This window comes from Camellia sinensis, chromosome 14, assembly GCF_055761805.1.
Source record: "Camellia sinensis isolate YWXY chromosome 14, ASM5576180v1, whole genome shotgun sequence".
Lineage (NCBI taxonomy): Eukaryota > Viridiplantae > Streptophyta > Magnoliopsida > Ericales > Theaceae > Camellia > Camellia sinensis.
The window spans coordinates 136,324,165-136,344,415 of NC_138974.1; the positions used below are offsets into that span (position 1 = coordinate 136,324,165).

General features: G+C 34.9%; 1 pseudogene; it reads right to left on the reverse strand.

Annotated features, from left to right (window-relative positions):
* Window positions 1-12,163: 12,163 nt before the first annotated feature.
* Window positions 12,164-13,774, reverse strand: LOC145807327 (uncharacterized; annotated as a pseudogene).
* Window positions 13,775-20,251: the final 6,477 nt, after the last annotated feature.

Here is a 20,251-nt window from a genome sequence, read left to right on the forward strand (position 1 = left end):
CTGTAGGTCTTCATTGTTCGTAACAAATTGCTTCATTATTTGTCATATGTAAGAAAAGTTTTAGTCACCTATAGGTCTTCATTGTTCGTAACAAATTGCACAACACGAAAACAAATGTCATCACTGACAAAATCGCCTGCTTTATCAATCAACTGAAGGATCACATCCACATACCTGCACAATGATTAGAAAAGAATGATAGCATAAGTAGCATATAAACTATGGTTGTCTGCATAGAGCCTTCAACTTGTGCAATTCAGATCGGGATGGTCAAAAAAGACTCATTTAGCTGACTTCTTTTCAATCTAAATCCTTGGTGTGTATTATGTTTACATGAACATTCTCTGTAGGTTCTTCTAAAAGCAATACATCTTCTTCATTTGATCCAAACATGCTACAATATAACCTATTGAAAAGAAAAGAACAGCAACTACAATTTCTTTGGAGGCAGACAATAGAAAATGCAAAGAAATGGATCCAAAAATCTGCCAATCAAGACCATTGGGCCATTTTGATAATTTTTAGTGGAGACCGAGTGGACACCAAAAGTTGTCCATGTTTTTTTTTTTTTTTGGACAAGTTAAAGTTGTCCAAGTTTAATGTGTAACAAAGTTTCAATGAAGCAAGGATTACTAGATTGTAGAAAAAATTTCAACCATTGTGCACCCAGAAACATAGTGACTCATGTGTTTTCCATTAAGGGTTATAGTTCCTTAAGGCATCTACAAAACAACTATCCTCCAACAAACAATGGCAACGCCCAGAGCATAACATATGCACACAGAAATTGAACTGTTTCCACATTAAACCCAATTGCTGCATCAAATATATACACACAGAAATTAATCCACAAGTTCCAAAATAAGAAAATATGACACTTTAGAGTGAAGTATCAAACTTTCCACTTCTGAAAAAAAAAATGCAGTAAATCAGCACTGTAATTTTTAAATTAAAAATTTTATCAATTTGTAAATCATGAATCCGATGGTCTCCAATCCCCTGATCTTCTTGGCAAACAAAGAAAGATTATGCAAACAAAAAAGAAACCAAGAAAGAGTACCAACTTGGAATTGTGGAGACAATTTCACCCATCTGAAGCCGATCTGCACAAAAAAATGAAATTAAGTTACTTAATTATCAAAATTGGGGAGAACCCAGTTGACAGAAATGCAAGATCGGAAAAGGGTAAGGGCAGAATCAAAGAATCATACAGAGAATTGTGGTTTTCCCAGCATTGTCAGGACCAAGAACGAGTTTGTTACCAAAAAGCGAAGAGAACAATCGAGTAAACACAATCCCTCCCCATTTTCAATCTCCCTTAGGTGGAGAACCAAAAGGACCAATCAGATCTTTAAGATCCCCACAAGAAACCTCTGAATATTTTGAGAGAGAGAGAGAGAGAGAGAGAGAAAGCATACGCGAGACAGAGCATTAATGGAGCAGAGTTCATCTTAGTGATAAAGCCTCTGGATCTCGCGGCGGTGGATCTGTGAAGATCGGCGGAGGAGGAGGAGGCGGTGGCGTGAAAAGATCGGTAGTACTCACGATGACGATGGCAATGGCGATGGCGGAGGAGGATGAGGTGCTCCGGTTTCCGTCGAAGGCGAAGAAGAGCGGCAGTGAGAGAGGGAGGGGAGAGGAGTAGCGGAGACGAGAAGGGAGAGGGAGAGGGACGCCGAAAATAGAGAGAGAGAGAGAAAGAGAGGCGCAGATTATTTTAGGGTTTGGTTTGGTAAAAAATATATATATATATATATATATATATATATCATGTTATACAATTGACGACTAAAATACCAGTGGTTGCCAATTATATATATGTTACACCATTAGCGACTAAAAACTTTAGTCGCCAATTACTTTTATAAATTCCTCAAATTTAAATTATAAATGTCTCCCTCCAATTTTTTTATTTTATTTTTTGGCGACTAAACTACTTTTTGGTGGCCAAAAATATGTTTTGGCGACTAAACTTTTGGTCGCCAAAGATAGTTTTTTTTTTTTTTTTTTTAATTTTACATTTGGTGACTAAATATTTTAGTAGCCAATAACTAATATACAGCGACTAAACTGATTTTTGGTGGCTGAAAATATGTTTTGGCGACTAAACTTTTGGTCGCCAAAAGATAAAAAATAAATTTTTAATTTTACATTCGGCGACTAAATATTTAGTAGCCAAAACTCAATATACGGCGACTAAAATTTTTTTTGTCGCCAATTCTAGTATTTTTAGCGAATAAATTATTTTTTAGTCGCCAATAATTAATATATCCCGACTACAAAAAATTTAGTAGCTAAATTTTATACTTTTGGCGACCAAAAAAACGTTTTAGTCGCCAATTCCAAAACTTTTGGCGACTAAATTTGTTTTAGTCGCCAATTTTAGTCGCCAAAGATGTATTTTGTTGTAGTGAGCACTAGAATCATTTTCTGATAATAACAAGGATCATATGTAAGAATTTTTTTTAAATATGGCTTAATGTGGCTTATGCATGATTATACTAGATTCATCTCATTAAGTAAGATACATGTACATCAATTAGATGGTGACTAATTATAGATGAATGCACCTATATATACATAATGTATAGAAGACTAATGATAATACATTGAATGTGATAGATTCATTATGAATGAATCTTAAAAATGCATTATGTATCTATTATGAATATATAAGATACATTAATCTATCTAATGAATTCATTAATATAGAAGATGCATTATGTATCATGAATGTATTAGATACATTAATTTATTTAGTGAAATTTATTGAATGAATGGATTCTTTGATGGGAAGAATACTAGTATAAATAGTGTAAGGTCTCAAACCACACTCTCCATCAAAAACTCAAGTTGTCATCACAAGGAGGCTCCCATCGCCTAGAGAGAGAGAGAAGTGGTTTGAAGATCTTAGACAAGTAAAGACCGTAAAGATCAAGGTCTTCCATTCAAGGTTTCTCTTTCTTACAAGAGGATTTCTTACTATCATGGATCAAGGTATGTATTTACTTATTTTGTGCAGTAGAAATTCATATAGTTTTCATGTATAGAATTGAATCCTTAATGGTTTTTAGTTTATGTTCCGCAAAGTTTTCTATCAATTGGTATCAGAACATGGTTCTCAATTCTGATGCATGAAACGAATAAGTATGAATTTCATTTTATAATGATGCTTTGTGTAACAAGTGCAAAACCTTGATTTACACTTCTCCAATTTTATTTTTATTTTTGGCCAATCTTTTATTCTATTGATATTAAAATAAAATTTGAAAATTATTGAACAAGTGGTAATTAAGATAATGTTTTATGCACTTATAATGTTTTGTTGCACACCTTATGAGTTGAAATATTGTTGATCAGCCCAACGGAGGTTCAACACTATGTATGTTTGAACAACCAAGATGATTAGTATAATAAATATAGCAATAAGTTTTTCTGCCCAACGGTGATAAACTCGTTACGGTCTTAATGATTATTTTATTTTATGCTGTTTATTTTCATTAGTCATCTCATTTATTTTTATGAACTGTTAAAATATAATGTTATTCGGTCCAACGGAATGATAACTTGATTTCATATTTAGCTAATTATGTTTTATAGTTAGATATATTTAACTTGTGGTGTTATTTTTATGAGATGTGAAAAGTAGTTTTCTTGATTATATTATGTAATGGATATTATGCGTTTGCAGCATTGAATCCTACTGCAATTAATAGTTACTTGTCTGGTATTGAAGCTTTGAGTGAAACTAATTTTAAGAAATGGAAGGAAAAAATTGGAATTGTTTTGGGAATTATGGATTTAGACTATGCATTAAGAGAGCCAACTCCTACAAAGCCTAATGATACAAGTTCTAAGGAATACATGGCTTTATATGAAAAATGGGAACGCTCTAATCGCTTAAGTCTAATGATTATGAAAGGCTCAACTACGCTGGTCATTCATGGGGCAATCCCTGTTTCTGAAAGTGCAGTGAGCTATATGAAATCTATTGAAGAAAAATTCATTGGAACTTCCAAGTCCCTTGCTATTACTCTTATGATTAAAATGATGACAATGAAATATGGTGGTTTAAGTGGTGGTCATGAACATATCTTAAAGATGATTGACATGGCCTCTCAATTAAAAGGAATGGACATGGAAATTTCTGAAGGTTTTCTTGTTCGTTTCATTATGACTTCTCTTCCTGCACAATTTGGTCCTTTTAAGATCAATTACAATACGCAGAAAGATAAGTGGAAGATGAGCGAGTTAATTTCCATGTGTGTTCAAGAAGAAGAGAGGCTTAAAACTGAAAAGCCTGATATGGCTTACCTTACCACCTTGGGTCCAACCAAAAAGATTTTCAAGAAAGGCAAAAGTAAGAAGAAGAAGAATACAAATGATGAAACTCACAAGGCTAATGAAGAAAATAAGATTCGATGCCATTTTTGTCGAAAGAAAGGTCACATAAGAAAAGACTGTCCAGGTTTTAAAAGTTGGTTGGACAAGAAAGGTAACACTCAATGCTTTGTGTCTTGTGAATCCTTTTTGGTAGATGTTCCACCAAATTCTTTGTGGATTGACACTGGTGCAAGTATTCACATAACAAATTCCATGCAAGGATACCTTACAAGTCAGAAACCAAATAAAGGAGAACGAACCATTACGGTTGGGAATGAAATAGAAGTGGACGTTGAGGCTATTGGCACCCTCCGTCTAATTTTAGACTCTGGTTTCACTTTAAATTTAGTAAACACAGTTTATGTTCCTGTTTTTACTAGAAACCTAATTTCTGTTTCACAACTTGATTCCTGTGGTTATGAATTTAAGTTTGGAAATAATAGAGTCTTTTTATTCCACAATTCTCATATGATTGGTTCTGGTATTTTATATGGTAATCTTTATTCATTGAATTTAGATTCCACTTATGCACAATCTCTTTTATCCTTTAATGTAAACGACTTGGTAAATAAAAAGAGAAAGCGAGTGAATGAATATTCATCCATCTTGTGGCATAAGTGTTTGGGCCACATATCAAGAGGAGTGATGAAACGTCTTATTAAAGACGGAATTTTAAGTTCACTTGATTTTTCTGATTTTAGTACTTGTGTGAATTGCATTAAAGGAAAATACACAAAGACAAAGAAGGTGCTACTAGGACTACTGAATTATTAGACACAATTCATACTAATATATGTAGTCCCTTTACTGTTCCAACTATTTCTGGACATAAATATTTTATTACTTTTATTGATGACTTTTCTAGGTATACTTAAGTGTATCTTATTCGTGAAAAATCAGAAGCACTAGATATGTTCAAACTCTATAAAGCTGAAGTTGAAAATCAACTTGACAGATGGATTAAAAGTGTAAGATCTGATAGAGGTGGTGAATATTATGGTAGATTCACAGAGTCGAGTCAAAATCCAAGTGCTTTTGCTTTATTTTTGGCTGAGAATGGTATTGTTGCTAACTACACAATGCCTGGTACACCTGAGCAAAATGGTGTAGCTGAGCGACGAAACCGTACTCTTTTGGACATGATGAGAAGTATAATGAGTAACTCTTCTTTGCTAGATTACTTGTGGGGTGAAGCTTTAAAAACTGTTGTACACGTTCTTAATAGGGTTCCTAGTAAGGCTGTGCCTGTAACTGCTTATGAGTTGTGGGTTGGTAGAAAACCTAATTTGAATTATTTACATGTATGGGGTTGTCCTGCTGAAGCAAAAATTTTCAACCCACAAATAAAGAAATTTGACCCTAGAACCATAAGTTGTTATTTCATTGGATATCTTGAGAGATCAAAGAGTTTTAGATTTTATTGTCCTACTTATAGCACAAGAATTGTTGAAACTAGAAATGCTGTGTTCTTAGAGGATGAAAACATTAGTGGGAGTATGAATCTCAAAAATATTTCTTTGGAGGAAAATCGTGATTTTACGCCTTCCACGATTATCCAAGAAAATGTAGTACCTGAACCTATTGGTACACAAGAGATTTCTCACATTGAAAAAGAAGTTGTCCCAGTTGCAGAACAACCTTTACGCAGATCACAAAGAGAAAAGAAACCAGCCATATCAGATGACTATGAGGTTTACCTAAATGAGTATGATATAGGCTTGGAGAACGATCCTGTTTCTTTTGCCCAAGCCATGAAAAATGGAAATGCAACTCAATGGTTAAATGCCATGAAAGATGAGTTAAAATCCATGAAAGACATCAATGTCTGGGATCTTGTAGAAATTCCTAAGGGAGCGAAAATTGTTGAATGCAAATGGGTTTTTAAAACCAAGCGTGATCCTAAAGGCAATGTCGAAAGATACAAGGCCAGATTAGTTACTAAAGGATACACTCAAAAAGAAGAGATAGACTATAAGGAAACTTATTCTCCTGTTTCTAATAAAGATTCCTTGAGAATAGTCATGGCCTTAGTAGCTCATTATGATTTAGAGTTACATCAAATGGACGTAAAAATAGCTTTTTTGAATAGTGACTTGCATGTAGTGGTCTGCATGGACCAACCTGAAGGTTTTCAAGATGAAAGCAAGGAAAATATGGTTTGTAGGCTTAAGAAGTCCATATATGGTCTAAAGCAGGCATTTCGACAATGGTATCTTAAATTTCATGAAGTTCTCACCAAATTTGATTTTAAGGATAATGTGGTTGATCAATGTGTCTACCTTAAAATCAGTGGGAGCAATATCTACATTATAGTTTTGTATGTTGATGATATATTGCTTGCTAGCAATAATTTGGGAATGATACATGAGACAAAGAAATTCCTTACGAGAAATTTTGAAATGAAAGATCTTGGTGAAGCCTCTTTTGTCATTGGGATAGAAATTCACTGAGATAGGTTTCGTGGTATTTTAGGATTGTCCCAAAGAGCATATATCGAAAAGGTTCTTAAAAGGTTCAACATGTAGAACTGTTCAAGTAGTGTTGCCTCTATAGTTAAGGGTGATAAATTTAGTGAATTTCAGTGTCCCAAAAATAATTTAGAAAGGGAACAAATGAAAGAAATTCCTTATGCCTTTGCAGTTGGGAGCATTATGTATTCTCAAGTTTGTACACGTCCTGACATACCATTTGTAGTTGGTATGCTTGGTCGATACCAAAGTAATCCCGGACTTGATCATTGGAAAGCAGTTAAGAAAGTGTTGTGATATTTACAAGGCACTAAGGATTACATGCTCACTTATCAAAGAACAGACAGCCTTGAAGTAGTTGGTTATTCAGATGCTGATTATGCTGGATGTAAAGACACTCGAAAGTCCACTTCCGGGTACATTTTTATGTTTGCTAATGGACCCATTTCGTGGAAGAGTCATAAGTAGTCTCTGACAACCTCTTCCACTATGGAGGTAGAGTTCATAGCATGTTACGAAGCCACATGTCATGCAGTATGGCTAAAGAATTTCATATCTGGATTACAACTTGTCGATTCAATTTCGAAGCCCTTATAGATTTACTGTGATAATGATGCTGCTGTGCGGTTCTCTAATAATAACAAAACTTCAAGAGGATCACAGCATATTGACATCAAGTATCTAGTTGTTAAAGAAAGGATTCTGAATCAGACTGTTTCCATCTCTCATATTGGTACTACACTCGTGTTAGAAGATCCTTTAACTAAAGGTCTCACACCTAAGCTCTTTCAAGAACATGTTGCGCGCATGGGCTTAGTAGAAAGTTTATCATGTTTAGACTTGAAATGAGTGTATTATGTTCAGGATAAATGTTATGTTATAATCATCTTATGTTAGTAATGATTATGTTTGTTGTTTTCATTCGTCATACTTGTGCACAATTTAGAAGAAGATGTAGACAACGGGACCGTTATAGATGAATTAGCATTAATCACCATTATGTTGCTAATGTTGTCTTTGTGATTTAAGATTCACTTATTCATGTTGATGGAAAATATTAACAATAGAATCATTGTACAGTCTTGATCAATGTGTAAATCACTGACTACAATGATTTGGTGTTAATAATTTCATTGAAAAGAATCTAATGGTGATGGTGCAATGTTCTAGTGGGAGAATGTTGGCCATATTATGATAATCTAGTAACGTAATATAATCATGCAAGCCAAATGGGAGATTGTAAGAATTTTTCCTAGATATGGCTTAATGTGGCTTATGCATGATTATACTAGATTCATCTTATTAAGTAACATACATGTACATCAATTAGATGGTGACTAATTATGGATGAATGCACCTATATATACATAATGTATAGAAGACTAATGATAATGCATTGAATGCGATAGATTCATTATGAATGAATCTTAAAGATACATTATGTATCTATTATGAATATATAAGATACATTAATCTATCTAATGAATTCATTAATATAGAAGATGTGTCATGACTCGAACCCGCCCCCGTGGGTTAAGGACATAACCGGCCAGTAATCATGAGATTACCTACAGCCTCAAACCAAACCAAACGTATTTTAACAGAGTTAATGGGGGCCAAACGGAAGCAATTTAAAACTTTGTCCATAGAGCCGTGCTTACATAGCACATCAAAACAAACCATCCATGTGCATATTAATAACTCACGACAAAATGTGTACTATATAATGTTCTGTACATATAGGATCACAATAGTCTAAGTCAACCCATCAAAACATTTAAACAACAGATGCAAAGTCTTCGCCAACATGACATAATATAAATACATAACAAAAGGGCGAAGACGGGTCTCGTGCGTGAGACACAAGGGCTGACCCTCCAAAAACCTTTGTTGTTCCACACAGAGTTCACTGGGGCTGGGTTTGGACTTCCCTGGGCTCACCTGCAAACACATGAATGAGCGTGAGCGATAGCCCAGTAAATAATATCAAATACAGAAGTTATACAAACGATACGTAGAACAATATGCTTCAAACGGCCTTGGGCCCAACTCATATTTCTATTTAACATACATACACAATTTAGGTCAAGTGACTGCGATTCCGAACAAACTGGCCTTTGGCCCATTCAAATGACAAACTGGCCTTTGGCCCATTCATTCATTCATGTCAAAACGACCTCTGGCCCATTCATTCATGTCAAAACGGCCTCTGGCCCATTCTTTCATTCATATCCAACATTTGTCCATAATTCAAACTGGCAAACTTATAAGGCTTATATGGAAATAAGCAATTGGACAAACGACAAGTTTCAAATATCGATATTACTCACAGTGATCGGTTGGTTGGTTTGCCCTGGAGCTCGACCCTACACATTCCATGAACACAAAAGGGTCACAAACAATTCGATCCGTTCTAAATTCACATTTTCCTCTTTAAGCTTCATTTTTATCTCTTTAACTCAATTACAATGCTCCATGCATGCCTAAGAGTGCTTACAAGTGAATGAGGATGGAAAACGAAACACAGAACACATAAACAAAATTTTAGAAAACAGGGTCCCCGCTCGAGTGTGGACTTCCCCGCTCGAGCGGACCCTTGAGGCCTGCAAAAGTACTGGATATGTCGAATTTACACTCGAGCGTGCATTCTGGCGCTCGAGCGGAAGGCCTCTCTACATGGTTCCTCGCTTGAGCGGAAACCATGTCTGCAGAAAATACTGGGAGCACGAATTTCACGCTCGAGCGGTGGTTTCCCCACTCGAGCGGGAATCAAAATTCTGGAAAATCCAGAACATGTTCTTTAGCTTCAATTCGACATTCAAAGGTTCCAAATGCATGATTTTGGCTCAAACTTCACATATACATATTCTAACATGGTATAAACATCAAATTACAACACAATGAAGCTCAATTTCACAAATCAAACACATGTATGTCCCAAATTGACTCAAACTCATCACCAACACACTAAATTCAAACATGCAAGACTCAAACTCCCATGATTTGCACTTGCATGTGATATATACACAATGACCTCAACTTAATTGGTGAAGAGATGATCAAATATATAGACTTAAACCAAAAACTCAACATGGATCATACACATTATACTCAAACATGGAAATTCATAGCAATTTCCTACATGCATGCATCTATTGGCTTTAAATTCAACAAAATCAACTTAATTTCATGCCAAACTTACTCTTGATTACCCAACTAGCTTGAATACACAAAATTACAAACTAGAATCCATGAAATACTCACCTAGGAGCTTTGATTCTCACAATCTATAACAAATTCTTGGGAAATCTTCAAGGTTTCCAAGCATTGAGCCAAAATTGCACAATTTCTCCCCCTTTCTCTCTCTATGGCCGGCCCTCTCTCTCTCACAATTGTATATCTCAGATTTTTGAGTTCCAAAGAACTAAAGGAGAGTGTATATGGCCCTATAAGTAAAAGTCCCACTAACCAAAATTATAATATTAAATAATTTGAGCACTATGCCGTTAATTAAATCAATTTAATCTGATCCGAATCAATTTCCAATTAAATTTCACCGTAGGCTCTAAAAATTACACTAATCACAATGGCGTAATCAATTTCGGGTTCTGTGGCCGATAAGGCCTTTAATTTAATTTCCAAAGCAGATAATCAAATAGATATTCCTACGGTGAATAGATCGAAATTCAAAACCACATATTTTCACATAATGGCACACAAAATCATACTAAACACATAATCATGCTCATATTAAGGACTAATTAACATATTGCGGAGCAGGGATATCGCAAGATGCATTATGTATCATGAATGTATTATATACATTAATCTATTTAATGAAATTCATTGAATGAATGGATTCTTTGATGGGAAGAATATTAGTATAAATAGTGTAAGGTCCCAAACCACACTCTCCATCAAAAACTCAAGTTGTCACCACAAGGAGGCTCCCATCGCCTAGAGAGAGAGAGAAGTGGTTTGAAGATCTTAGACAAGTAAAGAACTTAAAGATCAAGGTCTTCCATTCAAGGTTTTTCTTTCTTACAAGAGGATTTCATACTATCATGGATTAAGGAATGTATTTACTTATTTTGTACAGTTGAAATTCATATAGTTTTCACGTATAGAATTGAATCCTTAATGGTTTTTAGTTTTTGTTCCGCAAAGTTTTCTATCACCATAAGCTAGGTGGAAGCAGAAGCAACCATAAGTGATCTGGTTTACCTTGTCTGGTATATGCCAGAATAGAACTAAATAATTTTAGTATCAAAACAAAGGAATTTTTTTTTGCTAGAGAATATGATAAAGACATTAAAACAGGGCTCTAATTTGTACTTATTCTCCAACAAAATATGCAAGTGTATTCAAGTGATCCAAATCAAACAAATGATAAATAATTCTCATTCCAGGCTGATAATGGCTTTCAGAGTAAGAGATTAGCTGATATGACATCAAACAAAACCAAACCAAACCAAGCCATGTGTCCCAACCAACTATTTAATATAAGCAACTATTACTTTAACTTTTCTAGTGGTACCATTCCACACATGTTTTACAAAAAACCATTTGAAAACACAGTTATTTGTTTATTGGTTTTTCTTTTGTGTGTTGAGGGGGGATGTTACTGTGAGGTTTTCAACCTGAAAATACACCAAGTCTGCTGCTATATATTAAGAAGGCAACAGTTTTATTGACAAATCCAAGCAAGTCACCAGTTCAATGTCTTTAAAACAAATTACTTACTTCAATTGAATGTTCAAAGAGCGCCATTGACATGGCAATTAAGTTAACCTTGCCACAGACTTGGCTAGTGTATATATACTAACAAAAAATTTCCTTAGTCTTCAAACAGTGAGCATTTGAATGTTCTGATTTGCTATTGAGTTGCTGTTCTTGCCAAACTACCACCCAGTAATCCAAAAATAAGTTGCTAAACATGAACTACATTTGCAATCAAAATAGAATACATACAAGAGTAGAATAATCTATGTACGATGAAATTAGTTTTACAAACAGTCCTCGAGCAGCATTTACAACAGATTTTGTGTGTGCAAGCATGACAATGTGATTTCAAGAAAAACATGTGTGTGTATGGCTACATTTTTCATAGAGAAACTACATTTTATTATTTAAGGATACCTGAAGGACCAAGTCTATCAAGGTAACGACAATGTGGATTCCAAGCATAAACATCAACCAAATGTCCAAACTTGCTCATAAAAGACCACGTAATTTGAAATAGATTTTAGAACGATCTGAACCATCAAACCCTGTCATTTACTGCAGTAAGGCCAGAGAGATAAAATTTTACATCACCTGTCACCTCTATTTCCAGCTCTGTTGTCTATTGGATTGCCATCATAGAGTCGTCTTGGAATAGCATTTCCTATTCAGAAGTGCATGATGTCAACTTCATGGCCCTTGCACGTTTTGCTGGTGCAATTATCTGGTGCTTCATTGTACCCACCCATCTTACAACACAATAATTTCTCAGTCTCATACTAAGGAAACAGTTCCCAAAAGGAATCAAATCAAATTATCATAACAACTGTTGTTCAGAGGACTTACTCTGTGATACGATGCATTTTTCCTGATTTGAAACATGAGAGCAATACATGGACATTTTTTATTCTCGCTGCATTGGGGAAAGAAACATGAACACACAAGCATGAAGCTAACTACAAAGCAATTTTATATAATAGTTTGTTACTCTGAGAAAGCACAATATGGAACTGGAGATCCAGTTCAACAAAATCTTGAAATTATAAGAATGCAATTAATATATCCAACACAAGAAAATACGACACAATATGACAATGACAATAAATAGAGGAAACTTGGAATAGAACTTCCAAAAAATTTAAGAAGAAAAAAACAAAGCAATTATCCATCATCCTATAAGTATATATTTCCTAGTTCCTATCCAATAGAATGTTTATTTGCAGCTTTAAGGAATAAAGACCAGGAATAAATAAATAATTAAAAACACAGACTTGATTGGGAAGATCAACTTATCACAAACATTGGAAGGAACCACAGTTTCTTCACCTCCCAAACAGCTAGAGACAACATGAATCAATGATGCATTTTAAAATAAGTCAGATCAATAAGACAAAATAAGTCATTAATAGACATGATTTTTCCAACATTTTCTTTCGTAATCTGGTATCAAGATTTTTTTTTTTTTTAAAAAAAAGCCTATTTAAACCAATTTGACATATCAAGAAAGATTATGTAACCCATTTGAAAATCACAATAATATTTTTATATTTCTTCTAATGCAAATAAAAAACATATCCTTTAGTGTGGGCATAATCCCCATCAACTTGCAACATGAAGAATACCTCATTACCATCATGCAAAGCCCGCAATCAAATCGTCGAACTTCTATAAACAATAACACAGAAGAAATGTCAAAATCCAAAACCCAAAGAAATTTCATAATTCTCTGTCTAGTTGTTATATATTCAACTTTTTCCTTTCTTTTTTCCATTACTTTTCTCATTAACCAAACAGGGCATTAACATCCTGATCTCATAATCAAGTGAACATTATGCGCTTTTCGACATTTCTTGGGTTGGGAGACATTTACTCATTTGCTTATTCTTAGATAGAAATAGAGAGAATTGGAAAGAACAGAGATGATGGATTCAAACAAACCTTAAAAGTAAGCTTCCCACCATTGTATAGTTTGTTAGAAACTGGGTCCAAAGCGGGGGTAAGAGAGAGAATTGGAACCCATCAATGCCGTTCCAGTCATCTACATGGCTGTCGAGGGTGATGATTCCGGGCCTGAAAGAGGCTTAGAGTCGGATATCAGGGTTCGGATCGCAGCTTCGTTCGCTGCTCTCTTGATGCGAGTTCACAAGTCTGACTCGGAATGAGACCAAGACTGAGAGCACCAAGAGGACTCGGCCAAGCATTGTGGAAAAAGGTGTTGGAGTGTGACTGGAGAAAGGGTGTCATGATCAAGGGTCTTAAGTTATTATTATTATTATTATTATTGTCTTTTTTTTTCTCTCTCTAGAGAATGTCGGAAAACATCTCAGGCAACACCAATGACCATTGAGACCCCCTAAACCTTGAGAAAACAACTGAGGAAGAAGACCACCTGATCAGAAGCACCAAGAAAATTAAAAGTTCTGATTCACCTACCGAAATAGCCATGGAAAAAGGGGTGAACATGGAGATTGAAGAGTCAAAAGAAGGAACCCCTGCTTAAGGTTCCGCTGCTCTGGGATCTACTTCCCCACCTCCCAAATCCTTCAAGGAAGCTCTGAACATACTTACCCAAAAAAGGAAGCTCTGAACATGAACCGAGGAGGTGACTATTTATTCGACAGTAGGGTAGAAATCCTCTCATATGATGAAGAGGATAATGAGCTTGAGGGACGAACTGAAATCCATCACTCCTACTCAGAAAAATTGGGATTTCCCAAAGTCACCCTACCCAAGAAACTACTGGAAAAGATTAGGCAACCATGGAGAAATCCTCTAATCATCGAGTTTCTGGGAAAGAGTATAGGCTATAAAATGCTATATACTCGAGTAAAGAATATTTGGGGCTTGCAGGGAGATTTTAATGCCATTGACCTGGGTAATAAATTTCTTTTTAAATTTTCTCAACAGTCTGATTGTAATCATGTTTTTACGGGAGGTCCATGGTGATCATGGATCACTACCTCACTGTGCGAGGTAGGAACCCAATTTCAAACTATCGGAAGCCTTTCAAATCACAACAGTTACATTTTCAGAGCTTCCGATTGAGTATTGTTGGACCATTTTAACAACTTTTATTTATTAATTTATTTTTTGTGATTTTTTTTGGTTTTGTTCATGAATTTTTTTTTGTCTTGTTTATTAATTTCATTTTGTTTGGTAAATGGAGATTCATTATTTTTTGGTGACTTTTTGTCTTATTCATGAATAGAGATTAATTAGAAGTTCATGAACTTAGTGGTGAGTTAATAATTAAAGACTCTACATTTTCGATAGTTTGATGGTCATTATTATTTTTTAGTGTAATTTGTAAGGTCCTAGTGGCTTATAAATAGTTCCTCTCATCTACTATTTTCTTCACCAACTATTTTTCTATACTTGAGACATTACTAACCAAAGAAAGGCGTTTTTTCTTGGTGGAGCTTTGGGTTTACCATCTTGTGCAGAGTTGGCTTGAATCAAACGGCAAGTGGTCGGACTGTTGTATCCTGGAGAGGACAAGTCATAATTTTGTGACTGCTACATCGGTATTTGGGTTCTTCCTACCGTAGTGGGCTTGATCTCCTTAAAAAAAAAGAGATATCCGTGCCTTAACCTGATCTATTTGTATTTCATTTTCTTTTGCATTATTTATCAATAAAATATAATTTTTCTAGTATTTTCACCAACAATTTTAAAGAGATCAACCATGGAATAAGTACTAGAAAAAACCAATGATGGAATTGAAGATCTTAACAAACCTTTCAAGTTTCAGGGAGTTTATATTAAGAGGTGAAAAGGAAAAGTTCTTTTTTATCTTAGCCTTTTGAAAGTTGCTTATGTTCTTACCGAGAACAACCCAAACAAAATCTCAACCGAAGAGATGAATGATAAAGACTATGAAGCACATGGAGCAAAAGTGGCTTCCTACAATACAAATGAGTATAAATGTCATTTTTATATCTTAAATTGACTTGTTGATTAATTTTATGATTGTTACTATGACACCATTTACACTTCCGCAAAGAAAATTTGGAAAGTTTTACAAACAAAGTATGATACTGAAGAGGCAGGAGCAAAAAAGTATGCGGCAAGTTACTTTTTTTTGCTTCTAAATGGTGGATGGAAAATCTGTTGTGGAGCAAGCACAAGATTTCCAAATGATAGTTGCAGAAGTAAGATCTGAAAGCATCAAGATTGGTGACAACTTGGTAGTTGTAGGACTCGTTGACAAGTTATCACCATCTTGGAGAGAATTCCAAAAGAGCATGCGCCATAAACAAAAGGAGACTTTCTTTGAGGCGTTGATCACTCGCATCCGAGTCGAAGAGGAGGCTAAAGGCCAAGATGCATTAATAACACAAGAGGGTAATGACAATTCTACTACAAAGGTGAACTTTGTTTTGTTTATATGTTGTCTTCTATTAATTTTTGGCATGCTCGCTTGCGTCATATTAACAATAAATATGTGAGAATCATGAGTAGTTTAGGATTAATTCCTAAAGTGACAATTTTTTTTGAAAAATGTGAAGTTTGCAGTAAAACAAAAATTACCAGGAGGCCTCATAAAAGTGTTGAGAAAAATACCAAATTGCTAGAATTATTTTGTACTAATTTGTGTGAGTTTGAAGGAATTTTAACTCATGGTGGTAGCCGATATTTTATCACTTTTATTCATGATTTTTCAAAAAACACAAACGTATATTTATTAAAAAATAAAAGTGATACTTTTGAGAAATTTAAAGAATTCCTTCTTGAAGTGGAAAATCAATTTGGTAAAAAGATTAAAAGAATTAGAAGTGATAGAAACCGGGAGTATGAATCTCTTGGATTCAACTCTTTTGTTCAGTCATTGATAATTATTCATGAAACTACTCCACTATATTCAACTTTATCTAATGGCGTAGCTGAAAGAAAAAATAGAACGTTAATTGACTTGACGAATGCTATACTTATTGATTCAGGTACCCCCTCAAATCTTTGGGGTGAGACAATTTTGATAGCTTGTCATGTGATAAATAGAATGCCACACAAAAAGACTAAAATTGTACCTTATGAGTTGTGGCGGGGACATAAACCAAGTCTAAGTTATTTGAGGATTTGGGGTTGTTTAGTTTTTGTGAGGCTTGCAGATTCTAAACGACCTAAATTGGGTGAACGAGCTGTTGAAAAAAAGGGTTTATATAGGCTTATTTTGGGCCAACTTTGAGCCAAAAATTGAGTGGGCCCCAAGCGTCTTTTGGGCCGGGTCCGAAGAGGTGAAGTGTTCCTTGCCGCGTGGCAAGTCACACGGTGAAGACGGTTCGTCAAAACCATTTATGAGTGAATAGGAACATGACGTCGCTTTCGGGTTCGTGGAATAGGAAATTTAAGGAAGTAAATGTGGGTTTCTTTGGAAAGGGTTGTCCCACATTGAAACTTTAGGAGAGTTTATTTGTGTATATAAGCTCTAGCCTACAATACTTGGGTTGGGCCCCAAGGGGCATCCCAAGTTTGTAGAAGGGAGGAGTTATGGACAAAGTGAACCTTAGCCCAAACCACCATACACGCGCGCCGCCGTCCGTCCGGCCGTGCCGGGCGCGGGTGTGGGTTGTGGGTCAGGTCGGTTCTAATATTAATTTTTTAGACAAAATTTTGTGCATTTAAATTTTGTAATTCGAATTTGAATTTGAATTCAAATTTCTTGTCCAAATGTTGTGTCTCCTTTAGTCCAGATTTCCTACTGTAACTGCCGAACTGATTTAATCAGTTTCAGTTTTGTTAGACAGTCCAAACAGATCTTAATCTGTTGAACCACCGAACAGATTCAGTTATAAAACTATCCAGGCAGTTTTTCAGCAAATCTGTTTAGATTTGTTTGATATTCAAAATAGTATCTGTTGACACAGTTTTGCACCTGTTCGGGACAACACTTGTGTGCCTATAAATACTAACATTTCCAGCAGTCTAAGGATCCCAAAAATCAGTCTGAAAAGTCCCTTTTCCTTGCGTCCAGATTATATCTGTTTGCTTTCATTTTTATCTTCATTCTAGTTTTAGAAATAAAATAAAGAGAGTATAAGAACACAATGTTCTAGTTCGCCGTACAAATTTGTGTGGAGTGCTACTACAAGTTTGTGAAGATTATTGTATCCTGGGAGATGACGCCACTCAACCGTAAGCAGCGTAGCGGGGCGAATTTGTCTTAAGGACAGAGTGTCACACACTCGACTTGGTCTTTAATTATTTATTCGGTTCAACAAAATAATTCTGTAAGTTTTATTTTATTTTGTTTGGATTATTTCAGTTTATTTTATTTACACAGAAGATTGTTCCAACAATCTTAAGACAGATTCGAATTATTCTGTTTACAGAATTTTTCGTTTGTTTCCTTTTCTCTTTCTTCTTTTAAGAAAATTATTTTCTGTGGATTTACAAAATAATATTCTGGTTGAAAAAATAAATAGTGATTATAAGCTATTTGACAGATAGTAGTAATATACTGTCTATTTTCTTTGACAACTAGTAGTACGATACTGGTGTCATTAACAATTCAGAATATATTTTTGTGAATTTTTTTCAGAAATTAATTTTGGGTTTTAGAAATTATTTTATGAGTTTTCATTACTTAAAATTCTGTTTTAGTATTTTAATTATTGAAGTGTTACATAAATTAATTTTTTGTGTGGAATTAATTTGGTTGAATAAAATTTTATTTTATTTCCAAATTAATTGAAAAATAAAAGTTATTTTCTTATTTCTTTTATTTTACAGAATTTAATTTCCTGTGTGGAATTAATTTGGTTAAATAAAATTTTATTTTATTTCCAAATTAATTGAAAAAAATAAAAGTTATATTCTTATTTCTTTTATTTAACAGAATTTAATTTCCTGTGTAGAATTAATCTGGTTGAATAAAATTTTATTTATTTCCAAATTAATTGGAAAATAAAAGTTACATTCGTGTTTTCTTTTATTTTTTACAGAATTTAATTCTGTGAATTTGGTTTAATTTTTTGTGTAGTGTAAATTCTAATTATAATTTTGTTTTATAAATTAGAATTGATGGCTACTGAAATTAATGCCCAAACAAGTACTACTGTGGTGGCTGCAATGACGCCAACCCCCTCTCATGTTGTAACAGTACCGGTAAATCACGGTGAAAAGCCAGAGAAGTTCGTAGGAACTGACTTTAAAAGATGGCAACAGAAAATGTTGTTCTATCTTACAACTCTGAACCTGGCTCATTTCTTCCGTGAAGATGCTCCTATCCTGAAAGAGGATGAAACTGACCGGCAAGTGGTTGCTGCGGTTGATGCTTGGAAACATGCCGATTTCCTTTGCCGGAATTACATCTTGAACAGACTTGACAACACATTATACAACGTCTACAGTCCAATCAAGACAGCAAAGGAACTTTGGGAATCATTGGAGAAAAAGTACAAAACGGAAGATGCCGGCTCAAAGAAATTTGTGGTTAGCAGATTCCTGGATTTTGTAATGGTTGATTCAAAAACTGTGATCAGCTAAGCTTAAGATTTCCAATTGATTCTGCATGACATTCACGCCGAAGGCATGTCTCTCAGTGAATCCTTCCAAGTTGCAGCATTAATTGAAAAATTACCAAAAGGCTGGAAGAAATTCAAGAACTACCACAAACACAAGCGCAAAGAAATTTATATGGACGAATTAATTGTGCGTTTGAGGATTGAGGAGGACAACTACAATTCTGAAAAGTGGGCTGGTAAGCATCCTATGGAGTCTAAGGCAAATGTGGTGGAACATGCTTCAAAACCAAGAAACGAAAGTTTTCTGGGGAAAGTTCATCACAAGGCTCTAAAGGGAGGGAAAATAAAAAGTACAAGTTTAATGGCAAATGTTACATCTGTGACAAAGAGGGACATCGGGCCAAAGATTGCCGTAGCAAAGGCAAAAGCAAAAGAAGAACAAGCAAGAAACCTTCTCAAGCCCATATGACCGAAGTGAACCAAATTTCCAATGGTGTGGATGACATCAATCTTTCTGCAGTTATTTCCGAGGGAAATCTTGTCGAAAATCCTAAAGAATGGTGGGTGGACACTGGTGCTACTCGCTACATTTGTGCCGACAAAAAGATGTTCACATCTTATTTTACTGTGGACAATGGTGAACAACTTTTTATGGGCAACTCCTTAACTTCCAAAGTTGAAGGACAAGGAAAGATTGTACTCAAGATGACATCTGGAAAGGAACTCACTCTCAACAATGTGCTGCATGTACCGGACATTCGCAAGAATCTTGTTTCCGGATCTTTGTTGAGTAAGAATGGGTTTAGGCTAATATTTGATAGTGATAAATTTGTACTTAGGGCTGGTTTGGCTTATCCTATATAAGTCAAAAAGTCAAAAAGTAACTCCAAAATCCAAAAAGATATCACTATTCACCAAAAAAATAAAAAATCAATTTTCTTCAAAATCACTATTCACTGAATTGATGTGTGCGGCAGTGCTGTGTGCGGCAGTGTAGGAAAAAGAAATGATTGGGTGTGGTTTTTACACACACCGTTGTTCGTCCCATGGAGGTCATCACGGGTCCCGTTTTAATAATCTGAACCGTCAATGTGTAGAAATCGTCAAGTACTATATGTCTGCAAAAAATCACATTGATCGGATATCGATAACTATATGATCAAATCAGTTATGTACAACAAATGGATGGTGTTATAATTAATTATTGAAAAATAA